This window comes from Panthera pardus, unplaced genomic scaffold, assembly GCF_024362965.1.
Source record: "Panthera pardus isolate Hobbes unplaced genomic scaffold, ASM2436296v1 HiC_scaffold_1, whole genome shotgun sequence".
In the NCBI taxonomy this organism is placed as follows: Eukaryota; Metazoa; Chordata; class Mammalia; order Carnivora; family Felidae; genus Panthera; species Panthera pardus.
Window position 1 is genome coordinate 65,954,887 of NW_026526654.1, and position 19,392 is coordinate 65,974,278.

Here is a 19,392-nt window from a genome sequence, read left to right on the forward strand (position 1 = left end):
TTCAGCTCGGGTCACGATCTCACGGTTCGTGAGTTGGAGCCCCGCGTTGGGCTCTCCGCTGACCGCGTGGAGCCTGCTTGGGATTCTCTCTCTCCCTCTCTCCGCCCCTCCCCCTCTCGCTCGCTCTCTCCCTCTCAAAATAAATAAACACGAAAACAAGAAAAGAGAATGGCTCGCAGGAGCTTGAAATCTGGTGAGAAGAGGAGTCATGCAAACAGGTTTCTAGACACAAAAAGACACGCGCAGTGGGAGAGGTACAGGCAGGGTGGTTACAGGCACAGTGGCCGGGCCTTGGTCAGCAAAGGCCCTTCTAGTTGGAGGTCTGCCGGGCACGTGGTCACGGCCACCACAGGCACGGCCTCTTCGGCTGGAAGGCACACCCGCGGTGAGTTTACTCAGCAAACAGTTCTTTTTACGCCCCAGATTGCACGCAGCCGTGAGCACCTCGGCTTCCCCGCGACGTCTTCCCTGCCCCGCCCTGAGCTCCATCTGTACCTTCTGTATCTCCACTCAAGCAACTATTTTGCTATATTACACGGTTTGCGTACCCATCTGTTCTTTCCAACAGAGTGCGAACGTCTTGAGGGCCGGAAGGATTCATTCTCGCTTAAAAATATGTTAGGATCCTTCTACTCTTCTCCATCTCCGCTGTGATGACCCACAGTGAGCCGCGTCGTCTCCAGGCAGAATTACTGCAGCTCTTTCTTTCTTTTTATTATTATTGTTATTTTTTTTTAAGTTTGTTTTTTGGGAGAGAGAGAGCAAGCGGGGGAGGGGCAGAGAGAGAGGGAGACACAGAATCTAAGCAGGCTCCAGGCTCTGAGCTGTCAGCACAGAGCCCAGCGTGGGGTTTGAACTCACGAACCGCGAGATCATGACCTGAGCCGAAGTCGGACGCTCAACCGACTGAGCCACGCAGGCGCCCCTAATGCAGCTCTTTCTAAACGGGCCTTCCCGTGACCACTGCTGCCACCCCCTAGTCCTTCTCCGTGAAGAGTGTCCGTGCGAGTATATAAATCAGGTCAGGATGTCCGGGGCTTACAAATCCACTAATGGCTTTCCCTTGTACTTGGAATAAAATGTAAACCCCATTCCGTGGCTTCCAGGCCCCCGTGAGATCAGGCGCCTGCTAAGGTTTCTGACTTTGTCTTGCCATTCCGTCCATCCTCTCCCACCCCGTTAGCCTCTCCTGTAGTGCTTACACTGTTTCTGATTATGTTTCTGTGTTTGCTTGTCCAGCCTTTCCTTTCTACTACGCTGTGTCTCAGTGGCAGTGACCTTATGTGACCTGTTCCCCGCTCTACCTCCAGTGGTTAGCTTAACGCCCGGTGCTCGGTAAACGTTCAATAAATATGTGACCAGTGACTGAGTCAAGGGCAAGGATAGATGGCTCTAGAGCAGCGTGTCCCAAAGTTTTAAAAAGGGTAATATTCATTCTGCACAATGGAATGAGTTGAAGGAAGCAAACTGCCCAGAACCTTCCTGTTTGCTCTAGGGATTTAATGGATAAATATCTCAGTCTACCTTTCTTTCAGATCTTAGACCAGGAAGCTCTGTTTTCGGGAACCAGCGCTGAGATCACAGGATCACTTGCTAACATGTGTGCACCATGATGCCCAAAATGGGAAGACTGATGTGTAAAGACATTCATAGTGGGCCAGTGGGCTTGTTTGTCTACTTTTAGGATTGCTAGAGCCCTTAGATGATCAGATTCTGATAGGATTAGCCTGGGGCAGTGTGGTGAACCGAGGGGGTGCTACCCAGGCCCCCTTTCAAAGGACTTGCTGCCGGCTGTGGAGACTGTGGTCTACAGACAGCCTCCGGCCGCCCCGTCTTTCAGGAACTGCCTCGGCTGCAGAGCTGCCTTCCAGAAGTCATCCAATAAAGTCAGGCCGACTCAGGCAGGTCAGCTTTGACAGGCAGGCTTGCCCAGCCCGGTCCACAAGACCATTCCCTCCGCCAGTCCTTCCCCGCCCTTTCTCAGGCATCGGCTTATATTTCTACTGGTTGCACCTCAATGGTCCGCATCTGGGAACCCGTTTCCAGACAACCCGCCCTCTGACAGACAGCTTCACAAAATGTAAGCCTACAAAGGAATGGATTGCAGGATTGGGGACAGCGAGGAGGACAGGCCTCATAGATAGATTGGTATTTTAGAAGGGTGGGGAGGGTGGGGAGGAAGCAGACCAACCCGGGGCCCAGAAAACTGACCTGGCAGAGAGAGGACAAGGTAGAAAAAGTTAAGGGCAGAGTCAGGGGGTGGAGAGCTTTAGAAGCCATTATTACTCATTTTGGGCTGGGTGATGACGGGAACGCGAGAGGATCAAAAGCTCCAGAAGGGAGCGCTCTTGCGGCCATTTACCAGGCAGCGTAGAAACAGTAGAGTCTCCTGCCTCTGTCACTCACTGCTCTGTGGTTCATACTGTGATCTTCCTGCGTGTCTTCTGACCTAGGCTACCTCAGATGCCTTTTGGAGGAGGTGGGGTGTAAATCACACACACCAGGGTGGAGGAGATCGCCTTTGGGGCAAAGGGTGAGCTGTGGGAAAACTTCGGGGCTCACACTGATGTCTAGGGGAGACTCTTCTGCTTTAAAGGAGCCTCCCCAGGCTTACTTTGATTTAAAAGCTGACCGTGTCAGTTAACTGTGGCTGTTCACTTCCGACCCCCGTGCGCTCCTGGCCCTGGCTCCCTAAGCCAGAGGGAGAAGGAAGGGGCTGGGTAAGAGGAGAGCAATTGGAGACGGGGATGCCTGGCCTCATCCTGGGAGCAGTGAAGGAGCAAAGGCATGCTTAACACTTCAGGGATCTCCTACCTTTCCTATTTTTTTATCTGCTTGAGATAAAAGGTCAGAATGGCCCCATCCCCCGGACGGCCCAGAATGCATTTTCCAAAGGCAGCCTGTCATTTAGGCTTAAGAATCTTTTCTTTCCATTTTCTCATCAGGCCTTGTGAAAAGGCCCAGGCTGCTGCATGCTCACATTCTCCCTTTAATTCTCCTGGAAACTTCTAAGAAAAGCCGTCAGGTGGAAATGAACAGTAATTGGCAACTTGAGACCCGGCGTCTGAGGTAAACATCCTGGTTTTGACTTGTGATTCAGATGTCCACTCATTTTGACCCCGGTTTCTGACAGATTGCAGCTTAATTTCTGTGGTCGCAACAAGAAACATCCCCTTTATAACAGCCGATTATAATCAGCTGATTATAGGTCTTTAATCTTTAGACTGGCTTCACAAAATGGCTGCATCAATCAAAGCAAGATGGCAGACACAGGTAATTCGGCTTCAAGAGTTTTTTAAAAAAAATTTAGAGTGAATATTTAGAATGAGCAGAATTCACAAAAAATCAAGAGTTCCGGCTTCTCGTGGAAATAGGAATGTCGGGCAACCCTGCGCGGGCTTTCCCACACGGAAATAGTGCTGGTGAGTTCAGGCTGCTTTCCCTGAATGGGGCCTTCCACTTCTGGGTCTGTCCCCACCACTGCCTGTAGTCTGCTCAGATTCCCCGGGCGGGCGCATCCTCGCATGGGCCCTGTTGTTTTCCTTACAGTAGAGCCATGGCTCGCTGTCTCTACCAGAAGTTGGGAGAACAAAAGATACACAATCCACTAAAAGGTCTGGTATCTCTCACACTTTGCCTGCTCATGCATTGGCTTCATCTTTCTGGCCCCACAGAGAGATGGGCTGTTTGGTGGCGACAGGTGCCGTGTTTACACAGGTCGACACTGGACGCCCGTACCTACCATGGTGATTGGGCATGTAATAGGCACTCGGTAATAACCTGTTGAATGTATAAATGAAAGAGCAAAGAAAAGTATTAATAAATGCACTTTGCCAAGGATATTTACTGATTATGTACATAATGCTTATTTACCGAAGAGGGGTAAAACTTTGTATCAGAGGTCATTCGATCACAATCTTGGAGATTTGTATCCACATAACCCCTTCCACACTGCACTGCAAATGAGAGGCGAACTGATTTTTCCATAGTGATTTTTCTTTTCTTTTCTTTTCTTTTCTTTTCTTTCTTTTCCTTTCTTTCCTTTTCTTTTCTTCTTTCTTTCTTTCTTCTTTTCCTTTCCTTTCTTTCCTTTCCTTTCCTTTCCGTTCCTTTCTTTTCCTTTCCTTTCCTTTTCGATCCCATTTGTCATTCTGAGGGGTCAAGGCCAGGATCTCCAAACATTCTTAGTTTGAAATACATGAGGAAGACATAACTAATGTAACAAAAAGAACAGAGCACCCCCTCTGTAAGTGACTGATCTCACAAGGAATAATTGCAGCCTCTGGTTTCCAGGTGAATGACCTAAAGAAGGGCTCCATGTTCTGGTTGTGGTTTTTTAGGGAAAGGAATTAGTAGAGTCTCCTCACTGGTTTCCAAGACGGGGGCGGTGGTGTTGCTCCTGAGATGTTCTTTGTCTCTCTCACTGGGGCCATGGCTCTACAGACTTGCTGAAAGGCGTCACACTTTGGAAACCAAATGCATGCAAGGAACCTGCAGCTGGGTGGGAACAAGTTCCTTGGGCTGGGAAAACAGGCTGCTCCGTGAGGATGAGCGCATTCGCTTTGTCCAGCTCATGCGGCCCAGTATGATGGCTCTGGGCAGAGAGGGGATGGGAAGACGTAGAAGGACATGATTTGCCAGCGTGGCCAGCACGGCTATCCTCCCCTTACACATCCTCCTGGGTCCTCCTCTGCCCCCTGGATATCAATACTGGTTCAATACTGGTGTGTTTCCAGGGAAAAAGCCCAAGGACCGCCTTTGACCCTTGGTCTGTCGGCACCAGTTACTGTCGTCACCATCCTCTGCCTTTGCATTCTCAAAAGAAAGGAAGGGTCTGGCTTTTCTGACAAGGAAGGAAAATGGAGGCCCAAGCGCCCTCTGGTCCCTGCACAGGGTCGCTCAGGGCGGGGGCCTGGGTCCCAGTGCCCAGCTCCCTGCCCCAGCCGGGGCTCCCTTGCCGCACCTCCCCTCACTGACAGTCCTGTACACACCCGCTGATGGACCCTTCCGGTCCAGCCCTGCCCCCTGGCCTGGGCTCCAGCAGCGGGGTGGGGGGGCAACTTTGTAGATTAACCAGTCTCTGCTCGATAACGCAACACTGCTTCTGACAGAACCGCTTCGGACAATCAGCAGAGGAGCGGACTGTGTGAAAATGGAAAGGGAGAGCTGAAGCAGGAAGGAGAAGCAAACTTCTGAAAGAGCAGAACGGCACAGTGGTCAGGGTCTGGGGCCAGGTTAACTGGGGTTAAATCGGGCTGGGCCACTTACACCTGACTTGGAGGGAAAGTCTTCATTCTCCTGTGACTTAATTTCTTTATCTGTAAAATGGGGAGAATAATGGTACCAAACTCTTATGGCGATCCAATGAGACAATACACGTAGGCATAAGTAGTGACAGTCACAAATGTGACCTATGTTGTTATTGCACGTTGACTCCTAACCAGCACTGAAGGTAAAAGTGTGTGTGTGTGTGTGCACGCCCTTCTGAGGTCTTACTTAGTTTATGGCATGGGGAGAGAAAACACAAAGATTGCCTCTCACTTCCCTGCTCCCTGGTAGCCACCGCAGCCTAGTGGAGGGGTCTCAAGATGAGGGTCTGTCTACGATTCAGTCCAAGTCCTGAGGGCGGGGTCCTGGGGGCAAAGATGGCCACGGGTATTGTCACAAGTGAGCTCCCCTATCCTTGGGAGGCTGGAACCCTCCCAAATGGGGAAGCATTTTATGGTGGTGGTTGTGTCTGCCAGGACAGAACCTCCCACATAGCGGGTCAGTCTGTTTTCCGACTCTCAGCCATGATTTCACGAGGTTGTTATCTATAAACGCGGGACAGCCTTTCTGAGGCCGCTCGTTCCATTTTCACATGGCTGTGATTCAGCAGCCCTTGGACTGAACCTTGGATCCCAGCCTTCCTCACTTTTCTCACTCCCCTTCCCCGTGACAGTCTTGGGAGTGTTTGGAGGTGGCAGTCAGACCTTTCTCCAGGGCCCCAGGCTCGGACCCCCAACTCCCTTCTTGGCGTCTCTGCTCAGACATCTAAGAGACACCTCAGACTTGGTGCCCAAACTCAGATCCTGCTCTTCCTCCCCAGACCCCTCAGGTGCTGACAGAGCCCGTGGAGTCATTTCTTCTCTCTTCTTCACCCTGCATCCCATCTACCAGGAAGCCAGGCTGGCTCCTCCTTCAAAGGATCTCCCACTCCTCATGCACCCCATGTTCCCACCCTGGTCTGCCCAGCATCACATCTTGCCTCGACTACTGCAGGCACTTCCTAGCAGGTGTCTTTTCCACAGGTCGCCAGCTTTTAAAACTTAAGTCCTGGGGCGTCTGGGTGGCTCAGTCGGTTAAGCGTCTGACTCTTGATTTCAGCTCAGGTCATGATCTCATGGTTGGTGAGTTCGAGCCCCGCCTCTGGCTCTGTGCTGACAGCGTGGAGCCTGCTTGGGATTCTCTGTCTCCCTCTTTCTCTCTCTGGCCCTCCCACGCTTGCATTTTTTTTTTCCTCTCTCTTAAAATAAATAAATAAAAATTAAAAAAAAAAAAAACAACTCAAACCTAAGTCCTGTCACCTCACCCCTCCACACAAAAGCCTGCAATGGCTCGCATCTTGCATCGAAAGCCAAAGCCCTTTCAGGCTTTCAGGTCTTTCCCGACTGGCCCCCCATCACGTCTCCCACCTGCCTCCCCCTGCTCTCTCCCTCCTCCCACCCCTGCCATCCTGGCCTCAGCCTCGTGCCTAACATTGCCAGGCACTGTTCCACCCGAGGCCTTTGCTCTCCTGTCCCCGGGGCCCGTTCCCCAGGTACTCTGGCACTTTTGATGTCCCCTAACCTGCTCTCATTTTACCTTTTTCTTCCAGAGCATTTATCACTTACTAACATATTAAGCACTTTATTCATTTATTATGTGCATCGTCTCTCTCCTCTCACTAGAATGTGAATTCCATGAGGGCAGGGAGCTTGGTTTCACTCACTGATTTGGCCAAGTGCCTAGAACCGTGCCAAGCACTTGGTAGGAAATAATACATATTTATGGAATGGAGGTGTGAATCCTGATCCCTGCCTGTCCGGAGCCCGGGCCCGGTGTGAAGGCAGTGATCTCTCCAACGGAGTGTGGTGGGTCTGAGGACACTCAACCCTCAGCTCTGTCACTGTGTGCAGAGCTCCCCTCCAGAAGGTGTATCGCTTTTCTGTCTCATCGGCACTTGACGTTTTCTCCAGTATAACTCCTCCCAATAGCCTTTTATTGGACTGACTGCCAGTCATTTCTTAACTCTCCCAGCTTCCTAGTATGTGTGTCTTCATCCAAAGCAGCGATACAAATGTCAAACCAGAGAGCCGAAAGGCCACCAGCCGAGTCTGTTCTGCCAGGAGAGGCTGGGGGAAGGGGATGAGCATTTCCAGTCAGCCCCCGTGCGGGGTCCCCTTGGCCTCCCGCAACAACCCCCAATGCAGGCGCCATCATCCCTCTTTACAGAGGAGGAAATGGGGCTCAGGGTTTAAGGGAAACAGAAGGGTTCACAATCTTTAGAGGGTCACAGCGACAAAAAGTAGTTTACAGGAAATTGTTTTTTTTCCTGAGCATCCAAAAGGAAGTGAAGTGGGAGAAAGAGGCTCTTACTACAAACATTTTTGGCTGAAAAAAAATGAGAAGGTCTTAAAGAATAAAGCTTGTCCTCTGGGCAGCTGGCAGGACCTGGCCATCGAGGCTCCTCCCTCTCTGCTCTCTGAGGGGCTCAGCTCCCAGAGGCTCCTCCCCTTGGCTCTCTGAGCCCCGCCCCTTGACTCACGAGGCCCCTCCCGCTGTGTTCCTGGAGGCCACCTTCTGCTTCTTGTCTCTCTGAAGCCACTTTTCTCTCTACTTTTTGGGCCCCTCCTCTTGGGCTCCCTGGGACTTCCCCTCCCTCAAGATCTCCCCACTTTTCTGAGGGATGATAGGTGAAGTCCGGTCCCACGTGACTTGTTCTCCAGGAATCCGTGCTGCTCACCTCTCCAAAATGCTCCCGAACCCTTACAGGAAATGCCCTAGAATTGTGCCCAGCATCAGTATCAAACTCACTGGGATATAACTGGCCACATCTGCCTTCTCTTCTCCTTTTGTTTAAATCGGGACAGTGTTCTCCCGTTTCTAGATCTGGGGTACTACTCTTCTGCTTCTCTATGCTCCAAAGATTTGTATAATGCTTTGAGTTGCCAAACCAGTAAACGTGCCCGATTGAATTTGCTCGTCAGGGCGTCCTTGAGCGACAAACACGATTATCTCCGTTTTACAGACAACACTCAGGTTCAGAGAAATCAAATGACTTGGTTAAGGTCAGACAAGTGAAATGTTGCCAAACCAGGATTTGGACACAGGTGTGCCGTTGCAGAGGAATGTTCTTTCCCCGAGAGGACTATCATGCGGGTTGAGAGACTGTATCCTTTGGAGGACTGCACTTCTCGGGGCACTGGCTTCAATGCTCAGCACCCACCTCCCCATCCCAGGTTAAACAATCATTCTCTGTGATAAAACAGGGTGAGATGAGGGAGGCCGGGGAAGTGGGGTTTTACTGAGCATCTCCTAAGTGCCTAGACAGAATAAGGTATTTTGCATTATTTAAAACTAAACAATTTTTTTTTTAAATGTGTATTTATTTTTGAGAAAGAGAGAGCACAAGTGGGGGAGGAGCAGAGAGAGAGAGAGGGAGACACAGACTCCAAAGCCAAAGCAGGCTCAGGCTCTGAGCTGCCAGCACAGAGCCCAATGTGGGGCTCAAACCCATGAACTGTGAGATCATGACCTGAGTCGAAGTTGGACAATTAACCGACTGAGTCACCCAGGGGCCTCCGTTATTTAAAATTTAAAGAGTCACAAAAGGCAGGTAAAGTGTTATTATCCCATTTTTCAGCTTAGAAAACCAGGGCTCCCAGAGGTTCTAATTGGCCTTAGGACACAGCTACTCGGCGCCGTATTTGTGATCCCCCACACTAGGTCTGTCCAATTCCAAGTCTAAACCACACCGCAAAGAGACGAGAAGGGTATTTCATCTTTTTGGTCTTGACAACTCAAATTCTTAGTGATTCCCTTAAATACGGAGAGGCCCTAATGGCAATTACTTAAAAGAATAAAAAAATAATAATATTTAGAGTTTCTATTTGCTACAGGGAAGTTCATTTAGATGGAGAGACATCCCCAGTTAAAAGTTTTCTGGAGTGATTTTTGAGAGTCATATAGAAGGCCTTTGCATTGACCTCCCTCCAACCTCTGATGTCATGAGAAACAGAGTGGGGTTATTGAGACACGTTACAACAGATGACATATTCATTTTCAGCTAGTTCAATTTAGGATCTCAGTAGAAGTGTATTTCTGGCGTGGCCCGTCGACACTTCCGATGTGCCGGGGGACCTGCGTTCTCGGCTCCTGGGAGCCCATGCGGAGGCTGCCTGCCTGATGGGGCCGTAGGCAGCAACGGCAGGAGGAATAGCCCTATCTTGGCTGAGCTCCAAACTGGATATGTGATTTTGAATATGTTCTCCCACTTGTGTCTAGGCTTCCTGTCTCATTTGTAATGTCAGCGGATTGGCCTAGAAGGGCTCTAGGTTCCTTCCTTCCGGCCCTATGTTTCCAAAGACCGTCCCTTAGTCAAACCCTTAGGGCCAGGTGCGTTGTGGCTTTCAGGTTTGTTGCTGATTTAGGCTGTCCTTACGGTGACTGTATCCTAAATACACATCAGCCCTGCGGGGGTGAGGGGGCAGGAGCCTGCAGTGAGTCTCATTAGTATTTCTATAGCAAAACACGGACATTTTCACAACAGGTGGGATAAAGAGAAACGGTTAGTTGCCCCACATCAGTTTAGGTTGGATTTTGCTTTGAACCGAGTTCTAGCAGTTCAGGCTTTGTGGCCAGAGGAGTTTGCCACAAATTTCTCAAAGTTTTCAGTTTTCAGAGCTTTTTCTGGATTACGGAATTTGTGGATAAGATGTTTTAATCTTGCCTTTATATTGCTCATCGGTGGTCACATCTAGGAATTATCTGATGTGGTGTTCTTGATGGGAAAGGCAATGCTTTTAGAAGTTCCTACGGAAGGGGCACCTGGGTGGCTCAGCCAGTTGACTGTCCAACTTTGGCTCAGGTCATGATCTCATGGTCTGTGAGTTTGAACCCTGTGTGGGGCTCGCAGCTGTCAGCACAGAGCCCGCTTTGGATCTTCCGTCCCCTCACTCTCTGCCCCTCCCTTGCTCACGCAGATCTCTCTCTCTCAAAAATAAATAAACATTTTTTAAAAAGTTACTGTAGGAAAACAAAATCCATTTTGTGAAGATCTATTTGATATTGCTGTTTCTGGGATCACAGTGTGTCTAACAGGGAGGGCAGTAAGAATTATCGGCAATCATGGCCACGCGGCCTTCAGGACCCAGAACAATGCAGTTATGTTCAACCATGCTCATGGCTCAGTACTTACAATGTCAGGGAGTGAACTCAATCCAAGCCAAGATAGTTTTCAATAAGAACAGCTGAAAGAAAAAAAACTTTCTGGTTAGCTCTTAGTTACTCAGAAAATTAGCCGGAGAAAACCTCCTTCCCTAAGAATACTGGAAAACGGATATTTTTCCTATGCTAAATATGGCATAGTTTACTTTTGTGGTACAGTGTGTTTCTTCATTAACCTTCCTTGGTCAGTAGCTCTCTTCGAATGTTCACCATGGAAATCAAACCCAAGCAGCCCTCCCTTATACTACCTCCCTTTCCATCCCCCCCCCCACCCATGGGACAAAATGGCTTGACCACTCCGAGCATGGACAGTCCCTGGGAATTGCAGAGAACTCCCAGGGATACTGCAGTAGATTTTAAATTTTTGAAGAGAACAGCTCGACATCTGCTGGACATTGTAGGCATACCTAATTTTTGATTAGGCTCCATCCCTTTGAATGATGGCATATTTTGCAGAGCGGGGTGTTTGGCTGTCTTTGAGACGAAAAGCAAGGACCATGTAAAAATCAGTGTGCAGTAGAAAAGGAGGGTGGCTGTGTCTAATGATTCCAAGATTGAAGTCACTCAGTGCCCAGTGGGCACACACATTCTGTGAGAGAGTCATCATGGCCATTCAAAAATGAAATAAAGGCATTATTTTTTCTTTCAGTTTCTGGAGGAAGTTGTGACATAAATGTGTGACATAAAGACACAACGCAATATTTATCCAGTTATTTGGATATAACTGATAAATGAAACCTGTATTTCTTTTGGTGGAGGGGGGCAACAGGAAAAATTCACTGAGGCGCTAAAGGTGCCACGGACGGAGAAAGTTTGGGAACCTGGTGTAATTCACGTCCTTGCTCAGAGGTAGACATTCCGAGTCATCCCTGATTCCTCCCTCTTCCGCCCTCCCAAGTCCGCTAACCAGTCATTAAGTCCTCTTGGCACTGTCTTCCAAGAAGTGTCCCCAATCCATTCTTCTGTCCACTACCGTTGTGCTCACCCTTGTGTAGCCCACCATCTCCTACAGCTACCTCTGTGCTTTGGCCCTTGCTTTCTGATAATCTATTCTTCAGAGGCAGTCTTTTAAATACATAAACTGGATCACGTCGCTCCAGTGGTTAAAACCCTCCGGTGGTTTCAGAGGCTTTCAGAGGCTTCCAAAGCTTGCCCATGTTGGCTCCTGCTTTCTTTCTCACCCTCCTGGAACTCCACTCTTCCCCTTGCTCTCCATGTACAGCCTCTTCCCACCCAGCCCTTCCCATTGTCTGGAAAGTTCTTCCAGATCTTCAAATGCTTGACTCCTCCTCCTTAAGTTTCAGCTTAAATGTCACCTATCCAGTGAGGCCTCCTTTGGGTCACTGATCTAAAATTGCCCCCATTCCCACCCTTACCCCAAATCACTATGTATCTTCTCATGTTGTTTTCTTTTCTTCATAACATTTGTATCATGTTTATTGATCTGTATACTGGAGGATAGAAATTTTGCTCACTTTTGTTTGCCGTTATAGTTCTGCCACCTAGAATAATGCCTGGCACATAGGAGGAGGTTAATAAGTATTTGTTGAAGTGAATAGATGAGTGATTATTTCACACGGCTCTAACTTGGGATCATTCACTGATGGCTCCTAATGGAGGAGATCCAGAATTTGTATTGAGAGAGAGGATGTCAATAATTTCATTTGACTGATCTCTATGTATGTAAAATAGACATTGATATACAAAATGTGTTTTACAAAGCAGGTAATCTGGTCAAGCGTTTCCTATACTCTTTGGAAAGAGACAACTGCTTGTTATCTTATACAGACGGCATTTTCCTTAGCAATACTGCTTGTTTATTGTAAGTTTATGTTGAATTGGATAATCAATGAAGCAACTTCATCATTTTATTTGTTATTTTTCATAACAGGCGAGCTACCCCTTCCTTTTCTTTCCTTTCTTCAGACTAAGAAAATGAGATAAGGAATGTATAAAGGAACATTTCTACAATGACAGCATTAAACAAAACATGGGAATGCCATGATCCAGCCTACACCCACCGATGCGTTTTCTTGGACAACACCAAGTCCAGGAAGGGAGCACAGCACAGAGGCAGTAGGAACAGGTGTGGAATTATTCAACATCTCTGGCAAACAGCAGTGGGGATTAAACAGAGATTTCTTTAATGAGATTAATTCTGAAATACGAAGAGCAGTTTGGCATGTTCCCAAAGATACAAGGCATTTGTATCTATCTAAGATTAAAGGAGCTTTCACACAAAGCGATTTTACTTTTTCAACATCAAAGAGGATTCTTGGAGGGGCTGCTTGAAGCAGACACACTGTAACAAATGTGGGGAGTGCCAAAGCTTCTTTATATAAAAGACAGTTTGCTCAGCCAGGGATTGTGTCTGTGGTTTTCACTATCCAGGATATACAGAACACTGTTCTTCCAATCACAGGATTATGGAGAAAGGGAGACCAGGGGTTAGGAATCAGGTTGACAAACATCCCAGACAGGTGGCTACCCAATGATAACCTTGGATTTCCTGGGATGGGGGCTCAGTGCTTCCTGAGGCTGGCTGTTGGACAGTTCTTATAAGTATTATAAATAATGGCGATGATGCTGGTAATAACGATAAGAAGGATCACAGACACTATTTCTACATGCGAGGCACTGTATTTAGCACGTAAGAAATTACACAGACTTCTGCTAAATCTTCCTCCCTTGGGCTTTCAACCAGCCTTTCCAGGTCTGCTCTCTGGAGCTGCTCACAATAGATTTGCTCCACTGCGAGCTACAAATATTTGAAGGTAGCTTTTATATTCTGTACCGTGTGTGTGTGTGTGTGTGTGTGTGTGTGTGTGTGTATTTTGTTTTGTTTTGCTAAACTTAAGTTCATTTATGTGGATCCATATTAAATTCCATCTTGCTGGCTTTGCCTCACCCTTTCAGGCTGCTCAAATTTTATGGATCTGATTGTATCATTCAGTGTATTAACCAGACCTTAGAAAGTGTGCTACTGAAAATGATAAGCTTCCAAGTCTCCCTCCTATCCCTTTTCCCTTTCTTCTTTTCCTCCTTCTTGCCACAAACAGTTATTGACTTTCTATATGCCAGATACTGTCAGGTACTGGGACTGCACGTTTGCACAAGGCACACCTATAGACTTCAAGAAAGATCTAGCTTAAGCAGGGAGACAGGAAAACAAATTAAAATACCGTATCGTATGATTATGTCATGAATGAAAATGCAGGAGGAGAATGTCAATATAAGCTGATGAGCATCTGAAAGGGGAGGAAATATGGAGCTAGGAGAAGGCCAGCATTATATCCGGCTTCTGGGGGGGTGGGTGGGCCCGTGGGGACATAGGCAGTCCCCACTTAACTGAAAGCTAGCAAAAGGATGTTCTAGGGCTGGGAGGGCAGGGGGTAGGCTCTAGCCACCATAAAGACGTGGAAAGAGAATTCTGTGTAGAGGGAGAAGGAGGGTTTATTTATGAAAAGGGCTATGCTATTACTGCTCAGTGATACAGCCCTCTCTCCTCTCTCCTGTCTGCCTGCCTGCCTAATGGGGCTCCTCTCTTCCCCCTGGTGGACCTCCCTAAAAAATCAAGTTTAGCTGGGGCACCTGGGTAGCTCAGTTTGTTGAGTGTCTGACTTCAGCTCAGATCGTGATCTCATGGCTTGTGGGTTTGAGCCCCTCATTGGGCTCCGTGCTGACCATATGGAGCCTGCTTCAGACCCCCTATCTCCTTCTCTCTCTGCCCCTCCCCTGTTCATTACCCCCCCCCTGCAATTTATCTCTCAAATATAAATACAAATTAAAATAATTAAAATAAAAAAAAATCAAGTTTAGCTGCCTTGGCTAGCAAGTTGATGTTTTCACATGGTGGAGTGGAAAAGCAGGGAGCATTCTAGATTTTGATGAGAGACCAGGGAGGGACAATATGAGAAAGGAAGGGGGTCATTTGTGATGTGAAAATGCCCATGCCCAGTTGGAAAGGCTCGTAAGACCAAGAGCAAAGGGACTTTTTGTTATGATTGCTCGTGGGGTTCATCCAAGCATAATTACCCAGTCCTTTAGGTTGTCCTCAATATGAAGACTGGAATCCTCAGGAATCCAGGCAGAATGGCTTGTCTGCTGGTGTTGCAGAGCCGGGATGGCACGAGGATCCTACAAGTTCCCAGGTGTTAGGAGTTTTGTAGGACAGAGAACAGGTGACCTTGGTAGACCCATTATCCCATGGTGGACCCATTATCCTATGGTGGACCCATGGCTTGTTCAAAGAGGGATACCTCTGAGGCCGTGAGCCCCTCCTGAGGAAAGAACCCTCAGCGGCCAAGAGGCTACAAAGTTCTGGGAATTAGTGGCCCCTGGGCCACTGTGAGGTGTTGACGGTCTCCTCAGTGCTTCCCAGAATTCCTGCGACACTGTAGAAAGTCGGTTGCACAGATGGAGTTGGTTAGGGCTGATGAGCTCCACCTGTTGTCAGTTGAGAACATTACGACCTGGGTGAAGCGAGCTGACGGTGTTTATTTCCTCCGAGAGTGTCTGTGAACAGGGTCAGGAGTGGCTCCCGGGGCCCTGAGCGCACGGCTGTAGCTGCCCACACATAGCTGAGCTCCAAAAGCATGGCTCAAAGCTGTGAACCAGCGTAAAGCCGAAGTTTGTCACAACCGCTGGTGAAAACAGGACTGGAGGGTTTTCCATGGATTTGGAGCTGAGAAGTAGGTTTGGGACCCGGGGCGTGCTGCCTCAGCACCCCTTTCTTCTAAAAGGTAAAGGGATGAGTCAAAAAGGGCATGGACAGTTGGCGTTTGGAGGGGTTAGATATCAAAACTAAACAAACTCTTTGTTATTAAACCAGCACTTCCTATTTTGCGTGGGGCGGGAAGAACATAGGCATATGTTTGTGGACTAAGGGATTTGGAGCAGCACTAAGCTGAAGTGAAGAGGCCAGGAAAACCCCTCAGATCCCAGGAGACCAACAAGGGCTAGGCTGAGGACTCACGGCTGCCCAGGCCCTACTTTCCAGTGTATTTCAGTCCAGCTACACCAGCAGAGCAGGGAGACCCGGGCTTCCCCGGTCTTACGGTGCCAGAGAAGCCTTGTATTTCGGTAGATAGTTGTTTGCTTTCCTTCCAATAAGAGACTGGAGAGAACTTTGGTTTTAGAACAGTCCGGCTTATTCAAGACACGATGTGTAGGGCTCGTGTATTTCCTATCAGTCCTTGATATGTCTAGAAGGAGGCCCTGTTAACAGTGTTACGTTACTGAGCATTAAGAGTCAACTTGGGAGAAGGCCAGGCCTTCGGCCAGTCATAGATTACCTCTAGTCAGAGCGGGCTCCCACAAGCATCGCAGAGCTAGGACTGAGGGCTCAGTCTACTGAACAGTCCTCCTGCCTGGGCATCCTCTGGCCCATGTTTCTGTCTCCTCTTGGTTTTCTACCTCAGCACATTCATAGTCCTGCTTCCTTTTCTGGAGAAAACGCAGCACACGTTTCCACCAGCTCTTCCCGAGTGGGATTTCTTTTTTGGGGGTCCCAGATGGGTCTTGAATTTCCTAAAGCAATTTAAAGTCTGTAATTCTTTAAAACCCAAGTCACCGTTGCCTCCTCTGTGAAGACGTGCTTCCAAAGGAAGCTTCCAGAGAGCTTTTCACCACAGCTCTCGCGTGTCCTTTCCTTCCCACACGTGCCATTTGCATTTGTTTGCGTGTCTGCCTCAGCCACTGGGTCGGTAGCCTCACACAATTCCTGGCACGTGGCAGGATTTCAACAGAAGTCTGTGCACTGGATGGTTCATAGGAAGAAAAGGCACACAGGAGACTGGCCGCACATCTCATTTCCGGTTTGGAATTTTCATGCAACTTTCCCTCCTGCTAGGAGAGGCCACCAAGAGATGGGCTGTGGGTGGGCTCAGACAGCAAGGATGCCTCTGTTGAAGAGAATGGAGTGGGTGGCAGGACCTTGGGTGTGGCTGGGGCCCTGCCAGCCGAGGCTGGGAACTCTAGCTGCAGAAAGGGGAGAAGCCTCAATTCTGTGAAGGATCCAGGGTATTCTATGGTGCCTTGCAAATGCAAGTCCTTTTTGTTGCTGCAGTTATTGTCCTCAGCGGCCGTTTGTATAACCCCTCTAGTGAACTGGCAGGATTCTTGGCCGAAGGCGGCTGCCTTCCCTCTCGGGGGACCAACTGATGGCCTGCTTTGCTGAGTTCCAGGGCGCCATGCCCAGGCAGATCTGGATCCACATTAAAAAAATGCCAGGGGACAAACACTGAAGTCAAAAAGTTCTTTTGACCCCCACCCCTTAGAGCAATCGGTGCTTTTTTTTTTTTTTTTTTAGCAGTGTAGACATCCCAGTGTACTCATTAAAACATCATTTCCTAAGGCCTTTTTTTATAAATAGAATTTCAAATGTATTCAGGTTGGCGCTTTCAAGGAGGGTGACCTTGAGCAGGTGCCTGGCACCGAACACCTGTGGAACATCAGTCAAGGGACACTCCTCACCACCTCCCTGGATGGTTAGGAACGCTGTTTCTCTACCATTTTACAGGTGGGGGAAGGGAACACGAGGAAACCGAGTGATTGGCTTTGGGTCCCAGGAACTGGTTTGTAGGCAGGCTGGAATTTTCCATCAGGGGAATTCTTCTTCTGCTTATTTGGCTGGGCTACGCAGGCCTGGGAGGAAGAAGTCACAACCTCCACACCCGCAGTTTTTCCTTCACTGCCAGAGCCAGAGGCTCTCTGGAGTGGAACGGACCCAGTTCTCCTTTATTTGTAGGGGAGTCATGAACCAACACCGGCCTTCACAAAGGTTAGCGAAGCGAAGCAGGGAACCGAAAGGCTAACGGAGGGAGGGGCAGAGAACGGGGAGAGAAACAAAGAAGGCTGCGTGTTGATGCTTCTTAGTTTCCCAGACCCTCCACACTGTTCCCCACTCCCTCCTGCCCAGTGGGGTCCGGAGGAGGGAGTCTGGGCTCCTGCAGCAGCACTAGGAGGCTAATGAGCGAAGCCTTACCCAAGCCAGACAGCGGCGGCGCAGATCCAGCCAAAAGGCCCCGGGGCCCCCAGCGTTTGTATCCGGCTCTCGGTTACCATGGGAACGGCGTCCCGAGTTCGCAGCGCCGCCTGGAGTTCCCAGCCTGTGCGCCTCCTCCTCTTCCCTGCCCCAGCCTCCCCGCTCCAGGAGGAAGTGCTTGGGCCAAGCGGCAGTGGCTGGCCAGAAAGTTTTCTTCATTATTTGCGCCAGGGTCCCCTGGGTCAGGTGCCCCCCAAAGGGAACCGGTGGACCGCAGACTGCCGGTGTTTGCAGCCGGCTAGCGCCCGCGCTCCTGCCCCTCCCGGGTAGAGGAGGGTCGGCAAAGACTGGGTGGGGTTTTGTTTTGCTTTGTTCCTTATTTAATAGTATGTAATGTTTATAGTTTCGTTTTTCTGATTACAAAACCGTACAGCGCGATGTTAGCTTTCCGCAGTCCTGGGGCCCAGGGCTGAGCTTGGTGGGTGGCTGAGATGGAGGGGAGTGGGGTCTGAGGCTCACAAAGCTGACCGCCTTTAACTCAGCCGGGCCTGCAGAAGGGCTGCAGGCTGGGTGAGGGGGTTGGTGCCGGGGATGGGGGGCGGGGTGTTTTCCCAGGAGACACCCTGCGGAGACTCACTTATGCTGGTCCCCAGGACAAAGACCCCCAAGCGGCCGAGAGGACAGCGGCCTCTTTGCTCTCTCTGGGGGTACTACTGGGGGGTTCAGGGAGCAGGCAGCCACCCTAAGGGGACAGAGTCCATAAGAGGAAGCCAGCGAAGGTCACAGGTTCTGGCCCCTTGAATGGCTTTGCTGGCAGTTGCAAAGTGGCCCGGGTGCACAAGGAGGCCCGGTTGCAACCTATTTCTGGCCAGTTGTCACACACAGTTCAGAACGATAGGTCCCGGATCTTTGAAATGTCAGTGATTTCTTTTCCCATTCTAAATAAATATTCACGTTGGCACCTAAATTTATACTTTTAAATTTTTTTTCTTGAAGAGTGTTCATCACATTGTGTAAATTCCGGGTATCCATAAAGCCTGAAGAATCATGAGTACCCTGTGCATGTCTGAGTGTCACTGGGTTTCTTCATTTTGTCTCTCAGTGGCCTGTGTCAGGTTCTTGGGAAGGGGGTGAGAATGACAGAGAAAAGAACTCCGGAGTGAGGGTATGGGGCACAGAGAAACTTGGGGGTTCTCAATGGTTCTCTGCTTGATGGTCCCATAGGAGGTAAACAAGAGGAAGGTGACCAGATAATTATTTGTGCCTCTCTTCCTCCCTGGTGCAGAAAGTTGGAGAAAAGCAGAGGAGAGGCCAAGTCCTTACCAGTACTATGGGGTGACAGCAGGAGCCCCCGTGAGTTGGGGAGGAGTGTAGGGGAAACAGGAAGACACAGGATGCTACACAGGATGTCCAAAGATCTCTTTGCATCTTTGGTTCTCAAGGATCTCTTGAAGCACAAAGGAGGCTAGGTTATTACAACAATTTTTGGTGAGGGGGAACTGGTCAAAGACTACTTTTTTTTTTTTTTTTAATGTTTTTTAACATTTATTTATTTTTGAGAGACAGAGCACAAGTAGGGGAGGGGGTAGAACGAAAGGGAGACACAGAATCCAAAGCAGGCTCCAGGCTCTGAGCTGTCGGCACAGAGCCCGTCGCGGGGCCCGAACCTACGAACTGTGAGATCGTGACCTAAGCTGAAGTCGGACGCTCACCTGACTGAGCCACCCAGGCTCCCGGGTCAAAGACAACTTCCGAGAGCTATACCTCTCAGTGATTCTCAGGGCCAGTGCCGAGGGCTGCATGGGGGAACTTTTGTAGCCCCCTACAATGTCCATCAACCTCACGTGAATCTAAGTAAGAAGCAGAATTGGTTTTCCAACGCAGCTTCAAGACAGTTTCCTAGTCCACTACTTCCGATAGTCCAGGGCCACCAAAGCCCT

At 49.3% G+C, this 19,392-nt stretch overlaps 1 protein-coding gene across 1 annotated transcript in view; it reads right to left on the reverse strand.

The window, feature by feature from the left end:
- Window positions 1-17,529, reverse strand: part of ERICH6B (glutamate rich 6B) — a 69,866-nt gene extending 52,337 nt beyond the window's left edge. Inside the window, exons 1-2 of the mRNA XM_053903235.1 lie at window positions 17,453-17,529; window positions 10,439-10,490 (exon numbers count right to left, since the gene is read on the reverse strand). The gene's annotated coding sequence lies outside the window, so the exon portion shown is untranslated. The remainder of the gene's footprint in view (window positions 1-10,438; window positions 10,491-17,452) is intronic.
- Window positions 17,530-19,392: the final 1,863 nt, after the last annotated feature.